Here is a 23,827-nt window from a genome sequence, read left to right on the forward strand (position 1 = left end):
GGTGTCCTTCTAATCTAAAATCGTAGCTGAATTCAATATAAGCCATGTTGTATTTCTTTAAAAATGCAAAGATGGTGATTGTGTACAGGCTTCACCTGGCATGAACTATCATTCTACATTTTTCCACATTTATCTAATCTTCATTTCCAAAGTTCATGTTGTGACTCTTGTGGTAAAAAAGAAAACAAAACAAATAAACAACAACAACAAAAAAAGAGACTCAATTTCATTTAATATGTATATATGAAATGAATCTTATGCTTCTTATATGCTAAACTTTATAGAGTCTGCAAATAGTGAATCATATACCTATTGTCATCTGGACATGGTTTTGAAGGGAGGTAAAAAATTTGGAATATGATATTTGAAGGTTTATTAGCCTTAAACTTACCTCATGTCTCTCATCCAACTTCAAGAGTTGGTACACCAATATCAGAGTAACTAAAGTAATTTTCAGGCTTTGCAAAGACACGCAGTTGTTAGTTTTTACAAGCCCCAGTTTCAAACACTACCTCAATGGATAGGTGTTCAGTCATTGTCCTAAACCTGAAATCACATCAGCTTTTAAGAGAAGCACAGACTCAAAGTCTACCCCATGATAAAGTAACCCGTGCCAAGCAGGAGAAATTGCTCCATCACAGGAATGGAGGCAACCTCCTCCTAAACCAACACAGTCATCTCATGGGAACCAAATCGCCCTTCAAGCCATAAGGATTCTTGTAGATCCATGAGACCACGACTGAGACAATGATCAACAAGACCCCAAGTCCACCACAGCATCCTATAAAACTAGTCCTTTTGATTTAAGAGTTGGCCTGTCTGGAGTTTTTCATCAGAGTGAGCCCCTCCAGCCATTCTAGTTTAAGTTCGTTTTACTCTGTTTTGCTTTCCAAATCTATAAAACAAAACCATCTCTGTCTCTCAACCTATGGCTCCTGAAATTCTTCATTGAGACAAGTGTGCATAAGCCTGTTTGAGAAGACAATTTGTGATACCCTCCTCCTTTTGGGGGGAATCTCCCTAGGTCTTTTTCTATAATAATAGCAATCTGTATTTTATAAAACTCAGGTTATTGCTCTATATATCAATACAGGTATGACTTTTATTAATGTTACTTTTAATTTCCTTGTGTCTTGGTTTCCTCATTTAAAAAATGAGAAGATCAAAGTATATGATATTTAAATTTCCTCTGAAGTTCCCTATACCAGTATTCCTAGTTTGTTGGCTTTAAGATTAAATTTATCATATGCTTCATCCTCACTTGTCAACAGTAGACTGAAGCTCGGGTTAGGTTGCAGGAAAGCAAAAAGGATAAAAAGAAAATAGCACAGAGGAGCAAATTTCACTGCAAATCATTAGCGTTGAACTTTGTCTTACATTCCTGTTTAGTATGGGAAAATGCATAATACAGAGAGCATTTGTGCAATTTACATTACAAACAAAATATATTTTTACTCAGAAAAATACTCTGTATATTCATGCTTAAGATGATAAGGTCCAGTCTAAAATGGCAATTTCAGTAATTCTATCGGTGCCTTTCACTGTGTAGTTTGACTTTGATTTTATTTATTATTGACTTTTCTCTCTTTGTAAATGTATTTCTCTGTCTCTAAAAATCTGAATCATGCCACACATCTCAGAAGGTAGAGTGACAGATTTGATAAGCAGTGAGCTAGATTAGAAAAGCCTAGTTTAAAAAGAAGCATAGCCTAGACCAGTATCTTGGCAAGATTATTAATTAGCTGTAAGAATTTGGAAAACTAAATTCAACAGGTCTTCAACAGAGGCTGGATGTTGTGAAATTTCAGAGGTGAAGATATGACAGAAAATCACAGTAATAGGTCTACACAGGAAGCTGCTGAGGATTCTTCAGTGAATGACACTGGTTTCAGATCAGAGGCACAGAAGCTGCTTGACATTGCTGTTCAGCAACAAAAATTAACATAACATTATTGCTGGAGTCAATGGCTTATTTGTGTACAAAGAAGCAAAGCTCTTTGAAGTTGGTACAAGCTAATTCTGAAAATAAGTTGTAAACAGTGAAAACAAAATCTAAGAAGAAAAACAATTTATTAATTTAAATGGTATGTCATTTAAAATATTTTTCTAATTTCTTATTAGTCTTAAAGTTCTTATATAAACTATAGAAAGAGGTATCTGTGATTATGGGCTTTGCCTGATGAAAAGCTTAAATTTTAAAAAGAAAACTTTTTGACATTTGCATATGTTTAAATAATTTATTAAAACATGATATTTACATGCTTTATATTTGAATATTATATGAAATAATTATTTCCAGTGAATGTAACATTACTAATAATATGTATAGTGTTACTTTATCTGTACAGGCAGGGAAATGAGAAAGACTGATTAGATTTTCTGAATAAATCCTTCATAATAATAGCAAAATGATTATAAAGTCATATAATAATGATAGGTTACTGTAACTAAATCATTTATCTATCCCAATTCCTCATTACTTAGTATCTGGCCTCTGTCTTATAAATGAGAAATGCCCAATTGTTCTTGCAGGCTATATGACTAATACTAGGTAAAATAAAGCCAGATGATTGCAATTCCTGTTACTGAATTTTACATCTCAGATTCTGCAATATCATGAAATAAATTATTATAACATCTACATGTTTAAAAATACTTTAAAGAACATACACACATAGTCACATAGATTTTTTAATTGAAATGTATCCAAAAGAATTATTAGCCAAAAAATTCTCAGAAGGGATATAGAAATAAAACTATATCCATTTTATTTATAGACAAAATGAAGTATCTTATGTATTTGAAACTTTAACCTATTATAAATGTCCGTATCTGGTTGAAAATTGCTTTGTATTTTGTTTTTTATTACTTGAAATCTGTATAAATTTATGGTATATTAATGAGTTGATAAATCAAGTTAATCCCTCAAAATAATTATATTAAATTAATAAATGTCTCTGAGTCACTTCCATGTACACAGAGAAACTATGGAAAGTTTTTCAACAACACAAACCAATTTTAAGGAACATTACCTACGTTAATAATATTAGAGATGCAAGATATAGATTAACTGGAATAAGAGGTATTAGTTCCAGCAATATTGCAGTGGCTCAATAATGTATTCATTAATGTATGCTTGATACATTCTTCCAGAAAATATTTGTTAAAATTCTGGCAAAAGTAAATCACTTTTCTAGGTCCTGTTAGAGATAAATAGATATAATGGAATGTTGCTATCATTAAGGATTTCAGATCCCCAGTATCAAAAAAATAAAATAAAAATAAAAACTGCATTAAAGATTTCATAATCTTGGGCAGTTTTTTCTGAATATCCGACTCATCAGACTTAACTCTTTCTTTGTGAATTTATTCACTAATTATTGTATGTAAAGATAATAGATTATTCAGTTTAACACGGAACAAAAAATGTTTTTTTAAATAAGAAAATATCATATGCCTTAAGAAACATGAAACATCTCACTTTATACTGTGTTCCAAAGAAATGAAAAATCCTAAAAAAAATTAGAAGACAATGAATATAAAGTCAGAAAATACCAAAATTCCATTAGCTGAGTATATTCTACCAATAATCAAGACGACAGATTGGGAGTCTGGAAATGTCTTTGAGGAAAAGTTTAATCTTTTATAATTCCTTATAAGGTAGAACAATAAGTAAAATAGCAAAAATAAGAAACTGAATTTTTCTAAAATCTAATTGTTTTCCCTTGTGTCTTTGTATGAAACCCTTCATCATCAATGCTAGACAACAGCTGTTCTATTAATGATTATCTCTATGATAGCACGACTTGAAACTGAAACAGAAGACAATATTGTCTTTCTTCCAAAGGAATATTCTTGTAGACAAGTCAATACATATTTCTAGCATTGATGAAATAATTCTTAGCTTTTTGAAGTATTTGCTAACAATGTTAAGACTTTGCTGACAATCTCAAGTCAATCTTGCATTCCTGCAAGATGACTCACAATAAATAATCTCATTTTGTTCCAGAGAACTTGGATATAGCTTGGCAACCTACTTTTTTATATTTTGTAAAGCTTTCAATTCATAGCTTACTAGCCAGTTAAATTTCTTCACGAACTGAAATTTTAGTAAAAATTGGTTTTACAGGAGAAGCTGTTTACACACAGTACCTAATATTCTTTCATTTTAGCCAACAACATAATTTAGTTGTATTTGTTAAGGATCACTGTATCATTAGTTACACAGTACCTTATGAGAAAAGTAACCAAAACACTAAAGTAGGACATGCTGTGAGGTAGGTATTAAAGGGTATATTCCCCGTGTCACTTCTCATGTATCCTTTTAAAGACTAGAGAGACTAATTTCTCTCTTGATATGTAGTTTGCTATTCTATTTCTGCAAAATGAGAACATTCCATTCTATTCATTCTGCCATTTACTTTTAGAAGCTGTAAAAAGGCTTTAACTTCTAAAGAATTAACAGCCATTGTGATACCTAGTTATCAAACATACAAAAACTTTCAACCACCCATAAGAGTTGTACTTTCCTGAGAGTGATCAATTGTGCATTCGTACAAAACATTACAGGAGGGAACATCAAACTGGGTCAGTGTCATCACTTTATGAAATGAAATTCAAGCTTCGCTAAGTCAACCATGAGGGAGGAGGGAAAGGATGTTATTCACTGGATCACAATGGACTATACTGAACAGAATGGTTTCTTTGAATTTAGCATAAATATTCTGTTCATACTTTTATTGGAAACCAGTATCAAGTATCATCAAACAGGTCCTTCAAGGTTGGCAGGTGTTGAATGAATCTGAATTAGCTTCCTTTTAGCACAGAACAGTTACTGCTAAATAGCTTTGTCCAAAGGTAAGCAACACTACCTGATTTACTATGAATGTTGCTCTTTACCAGGGAATAGTGAAAACGGGATTGATTCTGAGTTTTCTTCTAGCATAAAATTTTGTCTCTTCCATACTTAAGTACTGGAATGTAATGGCAAAATCTCTAATTTATATTTATGCATGTGCCACTGAGAGCCCATTTGTGATTGATCATAAAATCTGGTTATAGATCTCCTAAGAATAAAGGTAAATGCTAATTACAGATGCTCAGAGACTTAAAATCTATTAGGGAATGTGACAAGGAGTACTGGTATGGAATTTAAGCTTTGAATCCTGGTTTTGCTTCTCACACATTTCTTTACTAGTTTTGTTCTATTCTGTAAAACAGAGGCACTAGACGATTTTATGTTTTCCCTATAATCCTAATAATTAGCCAACAATATTAGCTTAAGGATGGAAAATGAGACGTAAATTTCTTCTTCAGAGAAATTCTTGCATTCTTTATGGCCGAAACAAGTAGAAAACATTGTATTTACACTTTTTAATCCTCAAAACGATCCTTCACATTGTAAACTGCAAGGCGCATTTTACAAATTTATGGATTATCTGGCTCTGCATTCTGCTTTTAATAAGTAATGATTTATACTACGATACAGTGATATTCTACAAGATTATCCCCCCTCATGTGAAATATATCTTCTGAAAACTTTAGTTTTTCTTACAAGGAAATATTTGTTGATTACTCACAGCTTTACTACATTATTTTTCTAATATATTTATTATAATTCCACATAACCACTGATCTAGTGATCTTGCATTGTCTCGTCATTTTTATAAGTCTAACGTGGTTCAATATGAGAATTTACATGTTTAATTTAAAGTTAATAATATATACATGGATAAGATTGTGCATTTTGTTAATAAAGGACTTGATGATTCAACTAAAACTCATTTGACTACAGAACTGCTTTTGGGTAACTAGGCCGTGAATACTGTGGGCACACCCTGAACAAGTGATATAATTAAGATTCTCCTACTGTGGGTTAGAGTACAGATTAAGAACATCGATTTTGGAGTCAGATTGCTTGGATTCAAAATCTATCTCAGTAAATCAATCATGTCACTCTGTGTAAATCATTTAACCTCTCTGTACCCGTTTGTTATAAAACAGGAAAATATTACCTTGTAGAATTGAGATAAATATCAAATGAGTTAATATTTATAATAGTTTTGAAGAATGAATCAATCTTCTTCTATGTAAGTACTAATCAGTATCATCATCTTTTACTTAATAGTTTGACACATTTTTAGAGGTAGTATCACATATGTGTTAGGCATAAGCGCTATCAGATCAGAGAAGCCATGATTTTAATGTTTGACCCGTAGAAGTTTATTTTCTACTTGAAAAATGAAAAGCAAAAAAGCCTAGAAATGCATCTGGTAAACCTGATCTGTTGTCATTCGCTCTTAGGCAGTGTTCATTCTCCTTTTATGTACACTCTCTCAATTCTCTAAATTTCTAACTTTTTACTCACATTTTAAAATTCTAAAATTAACTAGACAAACCCTTGTTTCCTCTGTATCATGTATAATTTGATGGGTGCTATCATAGACCACCACTAGAGTAAGAAATTAAAATCATTTTGAGTAAGTCCTTATATGATACACTTGCTGTATCCTTAACCAGTTTCTAAGACATTTCAGCTAATCGGCTCAAATTGTACTGTCAGGTGTATAATGATTCACTTAATCCTACCAAAGGCAGTTTCGGACAGCTTTAAGTAGATAGTGGTTGTATGTATAGACGCTGTGCGCAGCTCCACAGGGCCGAGTCCTGGCTCTGTTACTATTCTTAAACCTGAGCACTTTATTTAGTCCTTTGAACTTCTACTTTCTCATCCACAAAACAAGGAAAAAAAGAGACAGTTTTGGCCTCAAAGAGTCGTTGTGAAAATGGCATGAATTAATGCAGGTAAATATTTTAGAATGTTACAGGAGAAATTAGAATTGTTCAGTAAATGTTCCCATTGCGATTTCCCTATGATAAGCAAGTGGAAGAAACAGAGAGTGAAAAGGGGGCAGAGTTTCAGAACTTAAACATCTTAGACAGAATTAGAGTCCATGGCAAAACTATGTCTTAACGTTAACAGAAAACTATCAAAATAAGTTTTGGCAACTAGTAAAAAATTCTTGTTTGACTATTCACACCCCCACTCCTCACCATGAAGCTGTGCTGCGGGGCATTCTAGTACAAATTTAGGATAATAGAAAGAAATACATGCTTTGAAATTGTATTTGGAATGAGGAATAACTATAACAGAAGAAACTGAATTACTGAGAAAAGTTGGGGAGAATTTCAAATAAAAGGTATAATAAATTCAGGTGTGAATGAGGCTAGAGGACTGTGTTCATTTGGGGAAAAACTTCCACTGTACCTTGCCATGGGACATATCGATAGAGATCACTGATCGATAATAATATGTAATGTAATATATTATTTATAATCACTGATATGTTAAATAATAAATTAGAATATATTCCTTAACAAATGGAGTTAGTTTGAATGTGATTGCATTTTACATATCACTAGGGTCTACCTATGTTATGGTTCAGCTTTTTATTTCTTTCTTTTGAAACAGAATCACTTAATGTTGCTCAAGGTGGTCTTGAATTGAATTCAAGCAATCCTCTTAACTCAGCCCCTGGCATAGGTGGGATTACAGATAGTACCACCATTCTCAGTCTATGGTTCAGCTTGACACAGCTGTTATGATCTATAGACTGCTGCAGTATCAAGAAATTTTATTTATGTAGTACATTATGAGTTACTTCAATTGTCAATAAAGATACACTAGATTTTATGGTATGCACTTTCAATTGCAGTCTCAAATACCAAAACACTAACTGTACAGAAAAAAACTGAACGATAGTTAAAACTCAAAGCCCACTTATTAATAAGATATTAAGTATTTAAAGATGCAGAATGCCCACAGAAAACTTTGGTGTACTTGGACCAAGTTTTACATAAACCATGTACTGTATAGTCTTTATACCATATGTGAAACTTCAAAAAGTAATTATAATACTGGTTAAAAATTGTACACAAAATTCTTAAATGGAAGATGATTTTATTTGGTGAAAAAGACCATATTTTTTAGAAATGCCAAAATTCTAAATGTCAAGAAATAGATTAATTTATGTTCTGTGATTAAAGTCCAGTTTCTTTTACCTGATGAAATAAGTGGTTACCTGATATAAGGCTAGATATAGATATAGATATAGATATAGATATAGATATAGATATAGGTATAGATATAGTAGATATTTTCACAGAACATTCAGCAACCAGTGTTTTCTCAATGTTAGGCTATTAGAATCATCATTAGGAAGAAGTGATATCACAGCATAGGTAAGTTCAACAATATTTACTATTAAAACATTATTAAAGACATGCAATTCATTGCTTTAAAAAATACTAGGTGGAAACATTGAAAGTAACTGGTTAAAAAGACAATTATCAGTAGAGAAAAGAGAGGGGAACTAAGCTGACAGAATTTCAATTTTTATCCTGAAATTTTTCTTCAATTACCCACGAGCGATTAGTCTTTTTTATTTTGTGTAGTTATTAATTGAAGAGAACAATTTAAAAGCATATTTCCATTAATCTCCTATTTCATAGCAACTTGAAAGACCATATATTCAAATTAAAATATTTTTTTAAATTAATGAGTGAATTCTGTTATGGTTTTGAGACTGTTCAACTATATAGATTATACATGGGAAAACTGAAGACTATTCTGTTACATTAGGCTAGAGGCATTTGGCATGGTGGATTTAATTTCTTTAGCACCTAAGAACACTAAGAAGATTGCTCATTGGTTTTACTCATGGTTTATAGAGTCAGTTACCTATGGTTATTGTAGTGGTGTGTGATTGGCCTCTGATCTGTCTACCTTTTCACCTTTTACACTGTGATCAGTGCAACAAAGAAGACAAGATAGTGTTTTAGCATATTTGACCCAGGGGAACATCTATGCCAAAGTTAAATGTGGGAAAAATGTATGAAAAAAATCCCAAAATCCATGCATACTGAATGTGAATTAATACAAATTTTCTGAAAAATCTGTGCTTCTAAACATATATTTAAAAAGTAAACTTAGGAGATAATGCATGATGATAATAACTCAAATATAAAACTGGCTTACAATACTGATATAATATCATTTTACTCTGAAGTCCTACCATGCTCTTGCTTTTCTGTTTCCATTGGCTCTATCATGTTGTATCTTATTGGATTATATTACGTATGAAAGTATAAACAAATTTCCTATGGAAAATGAGAGCCATATGGAAAACAGGAGCCATTGTTTATTTTCTGTTATTTGGTTTTGAAAGCCCTGTAGTACTCTAATTCTCTTGAATGTTTTTATACTATTTTGTTAATGCTTGATACTATTGTATATGAAATTATACTCAACTATTTCAAATAAAGAGGCATTATGGTAATTAATGTTAATTATGGGTTGTCTTCTGGTGAAATACTCTGTTGCTTATATTGGTCTCTTCTGATCTGCTCTGTTATGTCCTGTTTTGTCTTAATCTCATATATATATGTAACTGACTTAAAATTACATTGAAGTCTCTATGGGAATTAATGCTTAAATAGATAAGCAATACCCATAGAATCAATAAATTTAGACCCTAAAGATCTAAAATACAACTCTGGAGATTTCATTCATTCAAGAGATTAAGATGGGATCTGGGATGAGAATATTTAGGAGAAGATATAGACTTAGCTTTGAGAAGTATGCTAAGAACAAGATTTCCAGGAACATCTACAATTTAGAAGTGTGAGAAATAGGAAGAATTGAAGAAATTTAAAAATATAGATTTAGGGAAAATTAAGAGGGGAAACATCATCAGAGCTAAAGATAAAGACATTGGCTTTAACAGTTAGCAATTGTTTTGATAATTATTCCAAGCATTACATCTTAAAGGGAGAAAATAAAGGGGAATACAGGCTTTCTAATTAGAGAAGTTTCACAGTTCCCAAAGTAAAGGAAATAATCATAGATTGGCAGAATTATTGTAGTAATGGATGAAACAAGCAGGTTTAAAGTTTGTGTCAGCCTGGAGAAAACAGTATGCATGGGAAAGTGACCTTTAAATATCGTGGTCTCCCTTCAAGGATTATGATGAGCTACAATTTGAAGAGATTAAAAGTTAGATGGAGAACATAAAAGCAACTCCATCTAGGAATCTGTCTGCCAGATCAGGTTCATCTGCCTGGGACACTCCCAGCACAGCCAGTGTGGCTCTGGAGATCCCTGCCTGCCACAGGACCTAGAATCCACCCTCCCCATATGAAACAGTGAGTGACTTCTACTAAGCAGCATAGATTGCAGTGGCATCCAGGCCAATTGAGATTTTGTAGTTGGGCTTAGAGAACATCAGGCTGCAGGCAGAGCAGGTCTGTCCTGGCATTTCATTTACCCAAGACAACTGGGCCTAGGGCGATTTAATTTCTTATGCTGTCACTTACTGTAGTTTGACAGGGTTCTACTGCATTGTTACCTCCTGGGCACTTGTAAAATGAGAAGCACATCCTCTCAACTCAGCCTCCCTTGTTCATTATTAGCTGTGTGCATTCACATTACAATTTTATTTCTGTACATTGAGTGAACCTGCATATCCCACTTGGGTTCTTTCTATCCAACCATGTCTTCTGGTGATAACTGTGTATTATAGAAGGAATTAATATATAGTGTGCTTATTCTAAAAGCTGATATACAAAAGCCCTGAAAATAAATGCTCTTTCATTAAAATTTAGAGAAAAAATTTGACTGAATCTTTTCTCATCAGTGGGTAGACTGTATATCTAATCCTTAAGTGAGTTTAAATAAATTCACGAAATATTATTTCTCAATTTTAATTTGTAAGATAATGCTTAAAATAGTATAGAAAAATGTTTATTTTATAAAAAATCTTAAAATATCTTGTTTTTTAAAACTATAAATTTGTTTATAGTTTAATTTTTTTTCATTATTTACCACACTTACTTTATACCATGATTAGTCTCCACTAAGAAGATACAATTTGTGAACTAAATACTCTGTTCCCTTTTTGTTGCATTTATGCTAATAAAGCAGGAAGAACAGAATAAGCAAAGGGTGCAAAAAACAGAAAGAAGACGAAAGAAAGACAAGGCTGAAGAGTGAGAAGAATTTATATGCTTCTATCATTAAAGAAACATTGTCAACCCCCAAAGTTCCAAGCTAATGACAGTGTTTCCTCCTGCTGGAAATCATCTAGGGCCACATTTATAATTCCCACATTATGCAGCATCTTGGAGACGGTTTCCTACCAGATGTCATGCATGGATTTATTGTCAGTTTTTGAGAACTGCTCATCAAGCACTGTCGGTACATTATTCACAAATAATTGGACTGTGTAAACAACTTTGATTAGTAGAGGGTCGTCAGCTGCCACTTAAGGTTCCTTCATTCAAGTGAGACAGTTTACACCTAGAGCTACCAACAGGAGGGACTTACCAACAGAAGTACATTTTTGTTTCAGCTGGGTTTGCAGCGCAAACCATTACATGAAGTGTCACCTTGGTTAAAGGTATGCATACAACAATTCCTGGCACAATTAGCTAATATATTGTCCAGACGCTAAGTGAAAACCCTTTTAGCTCCACCCCAAGGGGGTTTACAGGCTTAGATACAAAGGCTTGGTGCTCCATAGTCACTGTGATCAGAGAACTCAGGGTAAGATTCACTCCATGGGGGGAAAAAATAAATCAGGGAAAAGAAAAAAAAAAAAAAAGGAAAAGAAAATTAAAATATATAATTTTGTATATACACACAAGATAGCTAAGATGACTGTGCTACTAATTCTATTAGTTCTAGGAACAAAACAGTTAACATTCATAAGATTGGATCAATTCTGTATGTCTGTATATAGTAATTTGAAAAATTCTTCTGAAGATTACTATGTAAAATAACGACCTTAGCTATGTTCCACCTTGCTTTGAAGGCCTATATTGTCATTGTTTAGACACTTTGTCTTGTTTCTTGTTTTTCTAGTAATTTGTTTTATTTTTTCCTCTAATGCAGGAAGGATAGAAGTACATATAGAGACTTACTCATGCCAAGAACTTCTCTTAAAACAGTTTATGAGAAATATGCGTGATGGTATGAACAGCTACTTGGAAGAGAAAAAGACATTATGGTAATCCTTGCTGATTTCTTATCATCATGCTATGAAGTCCAGTAATGCTTTTATTGTTTGTGTACAGTGGTTTTAGTCTGTTTAGCATTTTTTTAGTTTACATATATATGAAGATATGAACAGCTATTTTGAATAGAACAAGAGACTTTATGGTAGCCATTGTTGATTTTCCTATTGTCTGATTTTGAAGGCCTATAATGCTTTCATTCTTCTGTTTTGATCAGTTTTATACTATTTTCCTTTGTTTGAATTTGTGTTTCAAGATAGACTACTATTTTGAAGAAAACAAGAGACATCATGGTAGCCACTGTTGATCTCCTGTTGTCTTGCTTTGAAATCCTGTGTCACTTGTATTGTTTTCTTCTGATTTGCTTTGTTCTGTTTTTTTTTTAGCACCTTGAAAAAAAATTAAAAGACAAAAAAAAAAAAGAAGAAGAAAAAAGAAATCAGGATGTGTACAAATATCTCTAAACAGGTCTGCCCAATCCAGTAGGTAAAAACCAGGTGAAATTTGATATCTTCCACACAGGCCACTCCAGCACCCTGACATTCCAGTGTGTTGAACTGCAAGAGCTACTGGATGAGAGAGCAGAGCCTTTGGGGTGACACTTTCTGCCATGTTCTGGTGGTGTGAGCATTTATTCCTGACAGGTAGCACTCAATCAAAGTCTCACCAGTGAGAAGTTCAAAGAGGACAGCGCCCAGGCTCTACCAGTCACAGGCTTCTCTTTCCTCTGTGATTGCTCCAACTTCTGGGGAACAGTACATTCTCTCTGTGGCATGGCTGTCACAGGAATCTTCAACCTCACTCCGCCTGCTCAAATATGTTAGCTCTATTATTCCATAAGATGTTGTTTGGGTTCAAATTGCGGCACACAATTCTCTCTCTATGTAAAGCATCAAGGGCTACCACCATTTTAGCTGCTCATCTTTGAATTCAGCCTTCTGGGATATAAAACCTGGAATTTAGTGTTAATTTTTTATCAAGATCCTCAAAAATCTGATGATTTCCTTGTCTTCTTCCAGTGCTAACCCACTCATCCTCTGAGTTTCTTTGGAATAAAGAATCGGGTTCCTCCTTAGCCGAGTCATTGATGTGATCTGCGAACAGCAATATATTTCTTGTGTTTTGAAAGTGTCGGTGTTGGCATTATATTGGTTAGCACCTGAGAGTGGGTTAGAAAATGGAAGAAACTTCCTTCCACACTGTTTGCAGTTAATGCTGACTCAATCACCTCAACTTGTCCAAACTTAAGATCTGAGCTCTGTGACAAAGACTGGTCTTCTGAATGGCTACAATCAACCACTGCTACAAATAATATCCCCACTTTCTCCTGAACATTGTGTGTTTTGGGCATACTACAGGACCTGGGCCTAGAAGTAATACTCAGATTTTCCAAGACTTATTCTTCAGGGGCTTGGCATTGTTCAGTACTAAGCCTGAGGCCTAACACATCCAGGGTCTCCAGCAGCTTATTTTTTGCTCTGCCTAAGAAAGTCTGTAAATTTAGGTCTTGTGGCTGTAGCTTCTTTCAGGAGCCCCAATTCACCAGGAAGATTTACAAGCAGATCAGGCCTTCCTTCATCAGTACCAGTGATATCATCAGAAGCTACATCTTTAAATGAAATAACCGGGACTGAGTCATCTGAGCCACTGCTATTGGTGTCCAGGGCTGTAAACTCCACTCTGCTTCCACCAGCATTAAAACTCTTTAGGCATAATCTCCATCTGAAAGACCAAACAATGGCTTTAAGGGTTCTGATTTCCGACTGTACAGTTTTTCTTTAAAATCAAGTCCCAGAAATTCACTTGGGCTGTCCTTATCATATCTATCTTGAAGAATTCCATGGTGCTGTTCTTTGACCTGCCAAGGGAACTGGATGTTCTTGGAGAAGGAACTGTCTCTTGGTCCTCAGCTTTAGGGAAGAATTTGAGCTCCTGGGTTCTGGGTTGTGTGCTGGAGCCCTCACAGTCGGCAGCAAGGCATCCTGGAAGCTCTGGAGTGCTTTGGCATTAACATCCCTCCCTTTGGTCTTCATGAAGGGCTCCTCATTTAAAGTCTTTAGTTCAGTCCTTTCCTGACCATATTCAATGCATAAGGTTAAATAACTTGTAATGCATTCTTTTGAACTTGAGCCAGAATTGGGACATTTTGGTGAGTTGTCTTGACTATTGTCTTCCTGGTTACTATTCTCTTGAGAACTGAGAGTAAGACTGTCTCCAGAGGCAGAACTCAGAGCAAGCCTCCTGCATTGCATCTTCTGGACTCAGAGCTGATGCTGTCCTGAGGACTGGCAGCTGGCTGTGGCAGACGAGCTTTAGTAAGCATGTACCTTTCCACATCCTTAGTGTCAAAGCTTTCTTTGGAACTTCTTTTCAGAAATTTACTGATATGTGACCGGAGCGTGCCAACTTTGGTGAACACTGACTCCTTCAAGCAATGTACTTGCACAGACACACCATGTTGGGCATGTAGCGGGGATGATGGTCTTTCTGTTTCTGCTGGACTGGCTGCAGGAAACCTTAGGCCTTTTAAGATGAATGTCTGTTCTGTACTTGTGTCCATTACAAGCAAAACCTTGTCAGTCACTTTAAGACTCTGAACGCCTTCAGCTCCTCAGCAGGGCCCCAGAGATTCCAAGGGGGTCTGGAACTCCTGGAGGCTGAGATTCATGAATGGGCTGTGGGCTCTGGTAGAGACCCAAAGGTACTCTGGTTGTCTGATTCACAGCCTTGTGGTGGGTAGTACTGGGCTCTCTTTCAACACCTTTAGGAATAAGTCAGCTCTCTTCCTATAAAATCAGAAGCAGCTTTATATTCATCTTCTTCCTTTTTCAAGGCCAATTTTATTAGTTCTCCTGCTTTCTCTAAATAATCTTTCTTGCCAAGAGTAGGTTTTAAACTGCCAGGATATAGGCTACGATACTTCCATGCTTCTGTTTGTTCTGTTCACTAACAGAAGCAATGGCTCTTAGCACTGAAGAATCTAAAGATTGAGACCAAAAGTTCTAATGGGAGAATTGCAATTGGAAGCCATTTCATCATCTAACTCAGCAAGAGAATCCACATCAACAGTAAGAGACAACAGTTCCCTGGAGAAACCTTCTGGGCTAAACTCGGGAATGTTATCAGTGAGGGAGTCCGAGCAAGCTCCGGCAGGGCCAGTTAATTCAGAACCATTACTAACTATTCCACTTTTGAAGAACCCTTTAAACTGTTTGCTGTTGTAAAGGGCACAAATCTTGGCAGAGAACTGCAGCAGGTCCTCAGCATGCACTGTCTTCTCTCTTTAATGAAGGTTTCATCAAGTCACCCAAGTACTATTCAAAATATTAGCAAAGGGAGGAAAAAGCTCTGAATGATGGAATGTGTTTGTGAATTTGCTATAGCTCTTTGTGCAATTTTTTAAAATCACTATACCTCCTTCATATAATTATGTGCTGGACATCCTCTGGGTTTCTCTGTGAAATAATCTGGGTGGTGGTGACCTACACAGTATAGCTCTTCAGGTGTCACCAGAGTGCAATGACAGCGTGCAAAAGAGCCCGTTTGGCACTGTACTCCTGGGGAGCTGTCATCTTCCTTCCCTCTGGCTCAGCCACTGCCAACTTTGCTGCCAGCCTGGAATTATCAGGACGACCCCAAATCACCACAGTCCAAGTGCCTACTGAATTTGTTTAAATTTTATGTTTGTTGGCAAATAGTATTTCTATAATGCCTCCAAAGAATATGCGACATTAGAAAATGTAAACAAAGAAAATAACTAGAAGAAACATCTTACCACAATAAATTACAGAAAGAATAAGTTAGCAGCACATTGAGAAGGAAATCAAGTCAGATATATGAAAAACCAAGAAAGGATTAGGAAGAATGTAAGTGTAGTTTAAGAAGTAAAACATAAATTAAAAGCATTGTAAATAATAAGTAAAACATAAATTTAAAACATTGTAAATAATAATCTAGGAGGCCTAGGATTTAGCTCAGCAGGATAAGTACCGGCCTAGCAACTGAAATTGTGAGTTCGATCCCTGGTACCCCACACACCACCCAACTAAAAAAAAAATAATAATAATTTTGTTTAAAAAATGATCCAGGAACTGTGTATGGTGGCCCATGGCTATAATCTCATCAGTCAGCAGCTGAGGAAGGAAGATCAATGCAAATTCTATTCATAGTGAGTTTAAGGGCTGCAAAATCCATGGGTAGTGAGTTTAAGGTCAGCTCCACAGAAAAGCACTGTCTCAAAAACAAAAATTACTGCACAGAAAGAAAAATGCTGCCTGATTGCACTTTTATATGAATCCTGAAAGTGATCTCATAGAAACACAGAGTAGAATTGTGGTTACTAGCCAATGAAGTGGTTAAGGAAAAGATATGGGGGAGCTCTTGGTCAAAAGACATATAATTTAGGTAAAAGAAATATTTTAAAATTGTGTGTAGTATATGTTTAACATACTTTCCCTGATAAACATTTTCATCATTAAGTATCATTTCATACAATCCCTTTATCCACTGTAGTAACTACAAAAATGAGTGTTCCCCCTTGCAGGTGACCATTTTCACATTTTAAACTCTTACCTTCATAAAAAGCTGCTTTGATTGTACTCATTTTATTCCACTTATGCATTTATTGTTATACCTATTTTACAATGGTTTACTTTTTGCAGCTTTTTAAATTGTTTTAATAATTGATAGGGTAATCTTCTATTCTTATTTTTCAAATAGTTCTTGGAAATTTTGTATAAACCTTTGATGCACAAAAGAATTATACTCTGAACAATGTTTAATTTTTCAACCAAAAACAAGGCATGCCTCTGAAACAATTCAGTTTCTTTATTATTTGAAAACATAAATTTCATAATTTTATTTACATAGAAAAATCTTAATCATGTTCAAATATATTCTTACATTACTTATTTATCTGTATGTGATTTGTTTGGGAGATAAATATGATTATGAGATGATTTCTCTTCTAGCCCATCTTTTATATATCTTTTCTTTGTAACTTTTGTTGCCTATGATATATTATATGTACACTATTTTCTTTTAGCAACAACAGTATAGACTGCATTTTTATATCATTGAGACTCAGTAGTAATTATGAAGGACTATCAGGCTTCAGGTTTTAGTTTAGAAATATGAAAACATAGCGATCTTTATTTTATTTATAAATGAGATAAAACTCTCAAAAGTACATAGGATGTGATTTGCTATCAGAAATCAAGAGGAAATATTGAAAAAGAACAGGAAAATCATTGATACTACATCATCTTTCAATATCTTCACACCACTTAGCAGGTTGTCTTGTCCTTAAATATTACCACAGTGGTACCAGCTAACACCAACTATCTTTTATGTATCAAGCATTGCAATAGGAACTAAGAACAGTGTTAACAGTGTTAACCCTCACTAAACCTGTGATATAGATGTTAGAATAGATATAGATGATATAGATGTGATATAGATGTCATCATGCTGAGAGGGCCTGAGATTCAGTGGTCTTATGGAACATTCTCATGGCACTCTGCAAGTATTTGCCACATCTAGGATTCCAACCAATCTGTGTACTTAATATTCTTTCATTTCACATAGAGTCAGTGATTATGAGATAAAGGAGATGTTTATGCATACAACATCAATGAGGAAAAAATTATCATCTTTCACTAATCTGATATGTAAGACTATTTTTCCTTTGGATTTTATTCAATGAAAGATGACTAACTAGAAGTAAAGCTAGATAATAGACAAATAGTTCTAGAATAGCCATTTAGAAACCAGCACCTCTGTTTTTTTAAATCTTTTTATAAAGTGGACATTACACTGTTCAACATGTGGCCCTTAGTTTTACATTCAAATTCAACTTACATAAAATTGACAGAGCAGTTTCTCAGTATTACAAGTCGCATTTCAAGTGTTTGATAATGACATGTGGCTAGCAGCTACAATACCTAAGAATGCACAAAAAGTTCCATCATCTCAGAAATTTCTTTTGAATAGTGCCAACTCATCACATCTGACCCGGAGGTCATATTCCAAGTTGCTTTATAGCAACTTCACCAAATATTTAAATTTCTATAACATGTGCCAGAATATGAACTAGGTGTCAGAATACAACAATAGTAAGACTCTGCTTTTCTCCTTTAAATTCTCAAATCTTGAGGCAGAAAAAAAAAAATAAAGAAATTGCCATTCTTGGGACTAATACTGATACTAATATTAATACTAATATTATTAGGTCCTGAAATAGATTACTATAAAATTTCCCCATTTCCCCTCCATTTAATTCTTTTCTATTCCAGATGACATAATCAATGTTTATTCCAGATTTCAAAATTGCTCTGAATTGTATATTTCCCCATGAGTCTGTAAAATTAATCCTGACTTGTAAATTTAACATTTTGCAAATCTTAGTGCTGGTTTTATACACACCCACACAGGCCTAGAGCTGCTGCCTGGGCATCACATACCTGAATCACAATTTCTGCTAATTCTTTTTGGATAGTAATTATGCCTAGAGTAATCTACTCCTGCCTGCTTTGTCTTTGTTACAAAAGAGAAAGAGAAAATCTTGCCCTAGAATTCTTCACATTTTATGTTGCATAAAATAACATGGATGTGATTATCTGGAAGAGTCATTTCTTTACTTTTAAACATTCGAAATTTCTCATTTTTCATAAGATACTGGCAACCCCTGTTGTTTTCTCTCACAAGAAGGCTCAACTGCCCTACGAATTATCAAACAACCCTGAAGGGTTTCTGGAAACTTACTGCTAGAAAAAGCTATCAGTTATGCCCTTTATAAGGGGCTCTTTATCTGAAGTTAATAATTCTATTCCTCTCCTTTCAAATTACAACAAAAAACTCACTTCATCTTTCCTAGAAGAATGATTTCCTTTTAATTAGAATGTTCTTTTTGTACCTACTTTGGCTTTAGTATTTTAAAATTGATGCATAAAATATCTTCTTTCTAAATTGTTCCTTAGTGGTGTTATATTAGCATAATTTTTTTTCTGTTTGGCAGGAGGAAGATTTTACAGTGTGCTATTATTTCATGAAAATAACCTAAAATTAACACTATTACCTTCTGAGAAATGATTCATCACTTTCGTTCATCTTTTTTCCTGAATCATTCTGTAGGATTGCATTGGCTATTGCAAGTGTCAATAGTGAGGAAAACAAAATGTTTACTACTGTTTCTGGCTAGTTGATTCATCCATCCAGTCATTGTGTTCCTAATTCATGAAAAACAAATAGTTTCTGTCTTTGTTTATCTCTCTCTCTCTTTCCATTTTCGAGATAATTGCTTTCTTTTGATTCTATGACTAGATATTTAAAATTCCATCATTTTAATATCACACAAAAGATAGACCATGTTATAACATAGTCACCACACATTATATGTAACAAGTACATTTTTAATAAAGTGGTTGCAGAAAGATATTTTTCATATAATTTGAAAAAATATATTTGATTAACATGGAAGAAAGTAAATAATGTTAGAGGATTATCCTAAATTCTCCTCAATAGTAGGAAGCATATTCTATTTCCTTAATTCTACTTTCTTCCTATAGCACAAATACGGCATAATGTTTTGCAAAGCCAGCTTCATACATACTCCTGAGAAACAGAGTTTGCTTTGTCATTTTCAACTTCACATTCAATTTTCTCTTTTTATAATCTTTTTGCATATAATCTACTGATAAATCTATTTTGTAAAAAACATTTATTTCTGAGAAATTCATTAGGACTTCAGTCTGGAAGACTCAGAATTAAGCTTAATTTTTTTTCCTGCACATCTTCCATAATTTTTGTCTGTATTGAAATATAGCTTCTTTGTACCATCTGTCTTTGACTCTAAAACGTGGTAGTGCCATTTCCATTATTATTAGTAAAGAAGAGAGCTCATCTTCTTTATGCAAAGACTTCTCACATTTCTAGCCTCTGTAAACCACTTAATCCTTCCTCACTTGATCTGGCCTTCTACTTTTTGTTTTGTAACAGGAATCGAACTCAGGGCCTTGTGCTTGCCAGACAGATGCTTATGCACTGAACTGTACCCATGGCCCTGATCTCTCTGTGCAGTGCCTGTCGAGTATGGCAGTGATTTCTCTTACATCTTGTCAGACAGGTGTCTATTTTGCAGACTTTTTGTTTGGTAGCCTTGTGTTAGCCTTGTGTCAGTGATTATAAGTGGCCAAATATTTTACTCTCAAAATTAATTTTACTAGTTAGAAAACCAATATATCAACTGATGTGATGATTAAAATATAAGAAATAGTTTCAAGATATCTACTTTACATCATAGAGTCAATAGCTAGCTGCAATACATTTTACACTTGGAAATGCTATGAGTGGTTTTTAAATTTTCTCACCAAAAAAATGCAAAACACAAGATAATAAATATATTGATTAGTTTGAGTTACACATCCTGTGATTTATATAGTATTCACCATTTGTGAATCATAAGGCTATATAATTTTGTTTTAAAAAGTACAAAACAAAAAATATAAGCTGATATGTTAATGATCTGGCACTAATTAAAAATATGCACTATGTATAAATAGATCTTTCTCAAAATAAAGTATAAAACTAGCCAAAAGATGCATGTAACGATGCTCAACATCATTAATCAACAAAGATGCAAATCGCACTCATAATGAGATTTCACTTCACCCTAGTAAGAACAATTACTATAAAAAAGATAAAAGACAACTAGTGTTGGTGAGAATATGGAGAAAAGAGTACACTTCCATACTCTAGGTGAAAATGTAAATTAACACAACCATTTTGGAAAGATTTTTCTCAAAAAAAATACAAATAGAATTACTATGTGGTTTAGCAATCTCATTCTTGGCTACATACCCCCATAAAATGAAATCAGTTTGTTTGAAAAACAATTGCATTCCAACTTTTACTGTAGCACTATTCACAGTAGCCAAGAAATAGAAAAAAAAAAGTCAATTCATGAGTGGACAGAGAGAATCTGATAAATATATACAGTAGAATACTGTTCAATGACAAAGAAAAATAAATGTATAATTTATGACACATGGAGGATGAAACTTGTAAATAATGAAGTTAACTGAGATAAGCCAGGCACAGCCAGGTAACTACTGCATAATCTCACTCATACATAATGTGTACAAAAGTTGAGTTCACAGGAGCTGGGAATATAATGGTGGTTACAAGAGACTGGGGCAGTAAGAGATGAGGAAATGTTGGTCAATAGATAATCAACTGCAGTTGGATAAGCATGAGAAATTATAGTATAAGCTTGGCATAATGCTATTTGCATATAATCTCAGCACTCCGGGAGTCTGTTTCAAGAGGATCACAATTTGAGCCCTGTCTGGACAACGTCGTACTTACCAAGATCCTGTCTCAAAATAAAAAGTAAAAAAGAAGAGTTACAACTATCATTGTGTGGCTGTTAATCTGATCCTTTATGTCCTATAGTATTTGTTTCATGAAATTAGTAGTTTCAATATTTGGTGCATATATATTTACAAGTGTTATCTCTTCCAACTGAATTGTTTCCTTAACTAGTATTTAGTGACCTTCTTTGCCTCTCCTTATCAGTTTCAATTTGAAATTTATTTTGTCTGAGAATCAAAGTGCTACCTCTTGTTGCTTTCAGGGCCCTAGGGTATGGTTTCTCTGATTTTTAGTCTATGATTTTTTTTTTTTCACAGCTACATTTGGGGGCCAAATAGTCTATGATTTTTTTGAGTTTCTTGAATGCAACAGACTGATTTTTGATACAGTTTCCCAATGTATTTCTAAATTGGTGGATTGAGGCTGAATACATTGAGAGTTATTACAGAAAGATATTGATTTAGTCTTATCATTGCGTTCTTTTTCTGTTAATGGCAACTTTATCTTTGCTGGGTTTTTTGTTGTTGTTGTTAAGTATTTGTTTTATTTAATGTATTTATTCATTTGAATTTGTGACTTTTTTAGTTCATTGCTTCAGTCTAGGGTATTCTAGAGGCTTTTTTTTTTTTTTTTTTTTTTTTGAGTAATGCTTTGGTGTGCATATAGAATGTCTTCATCTCTCCATCTTCTTGGAAAGAAAGTCTTTAAAAATATATTAGTTGGGGTTGGAAGTCCTTTGCTTTTGGGGCTTGAAACACTTTACTCCAGGATCTCCTGGCATTTAAAATTTGTGTTGAGAAATTCACTGTAATCATAATGGGTTTTCCTTTATATTTGATTTTGTTTTGTTTTTCTCTAACAGCTTTTAAGAATCTAGCTCTTTTTGTACATTCCAGCAATACATTCAGAGTAATGTTTAGAGCAACACAACTTTTACAATAGCCAAATCTTGGAAGTATCCTAATGTAGATAAATATACAAATAAAGAAAATATGGTATCTATACAAATTGGAATATTACTTAGCTATAAAGAGATAAATCTGAGGCATTTGTAGAAAAATGGATGCACTTTGAAAACAACGCTAAACTTCAGTTCTGTACAGTATCATTCATAAGAGAAGCCCATAGTACAAATACAGAAAAGAGCAAAATAAAGGATCAATAAAAAGGAAAAAGGAGATCTTTGCAAATCAGAAGGTAAACAAGTTTCATAGCATAGGAAGGTAAGAAGGGAAAGGGGACATAAAAGGATTTGGAATGTGTCCTATACATGTACATATTACCCACAGAGCGTGTAATCACTATGTGTCTCAAACTAAAAAAAAAAAAAAAATGTAAATGGGTTTTTAGAGACAGAAGGAGAAAGTATAAGGTGGAGATGAAGGAGAAAAATAGAATTATGTTATACTAAGTGCATGTACTTAATACCTACAATGAATATAAACATCAGATATTAAGAACATGTAATAGTGAAAAGAACCAAAAGCCCTATTGTAACTCAATGGAAAACCCTGGTTTCACTCTAGTACTGCCAAAACAAAAATTATAGTGTGCTGTTTCAGAGAAGGATAATTATAGAAAACAATTATGTGCTGTATATTGTTTAAAAAGCTAAGAGTATATTAAAAGTTAATTTCACCATGAAAAACTTATAATGGCTTGAAGAGATACCTGTGTTTAAAGTGACTTATACCATAGATATATATGATACCCCATTAATATGTACAATTTTTATGTCTGTATCAGTTAACATACTTTTAAAAGTAAAAACTGTAGCATAGAAAAAGTTTGTAAATTACATATTTGAAAATAATGAAATGGTGCTATTTAAAATATATAATTTGTTCATTAGTAAAAAACATAAATAACTCAATTTGACAATTGATAAAAGCCATAAAGAAATATCTCATGGAAGAGAGTACACAGATGCAAATTATCAAATGAAAAGATTATGACCTCATTAACCATTAGCCAAAGTCACTTTAAAACTACAATTAGATAACACCACACATCTCTCAAAAGTGGCAAAAATTACAAATATATCTTGACAAAATCAAATGCTTGTGAGAATTTAGAGAAACTAGATAACTCAAATGTTGCTGTTGGGAATATAAAAATGATACAGTTCTCTAGGAAATATTTTGGTAGTTTCTTTTAAAAAAACAAACAAACAAAAAAAACACTAAACAAACATGTAAGCACAATAGGAACTAGCAATTGTATCCCTAAATTTTATGCTCCTACAAACCTGTACATACATTTTTTTTTTTCTTTTTCGTTTTTATCGGTACCAGGGATCGAACTCATGACTGCCTGCTTGTAAGGCAGGCGCTTATGCCGCTGAGCTAAATCCCCAGCCCCTGTACATACATTTTTATAGAAACTT

General features: G+C 33.7%; 1 protein-coding gene and 1 pseudogene across 6 annotated transcripts in view; both read right to left on the reverse strand.

Moving 5' to 3' along the window:
* Positions 1-23,827, reverse strand: part of Kcnh7 (potassium voltage-gated channel subfamily H member 7) — a 444,168-nt gene that overhangs the window by 243,883 nt on the left and 176,458 nt on the right. The window lies entirely within an intron of this gene.
* Positions 1-23,827, reverse strand: part of LOC134478296 (ribosomal protein S6 kinase delta-1-like) — a 42,519-nt pseudogene continuing 18,692 nt past the window's right edge.

This window comes from Cavia porcellus, unplaced genomic scaffold (assembly GCF_034190915.1).
Source record: "Cavia porcellus strain 051 isolate PalLab524CR breed Dunkin Hartley unplaced genomic scaffold, mCavPor4.1 scaffold_12, whole genome shotgun sequence".
Lineage (NCBI taxonomy): Eukaryota > Metazoa > Chordata > Mammalia > Rodentia > Caviidae > Cavia > Cavia porcellus.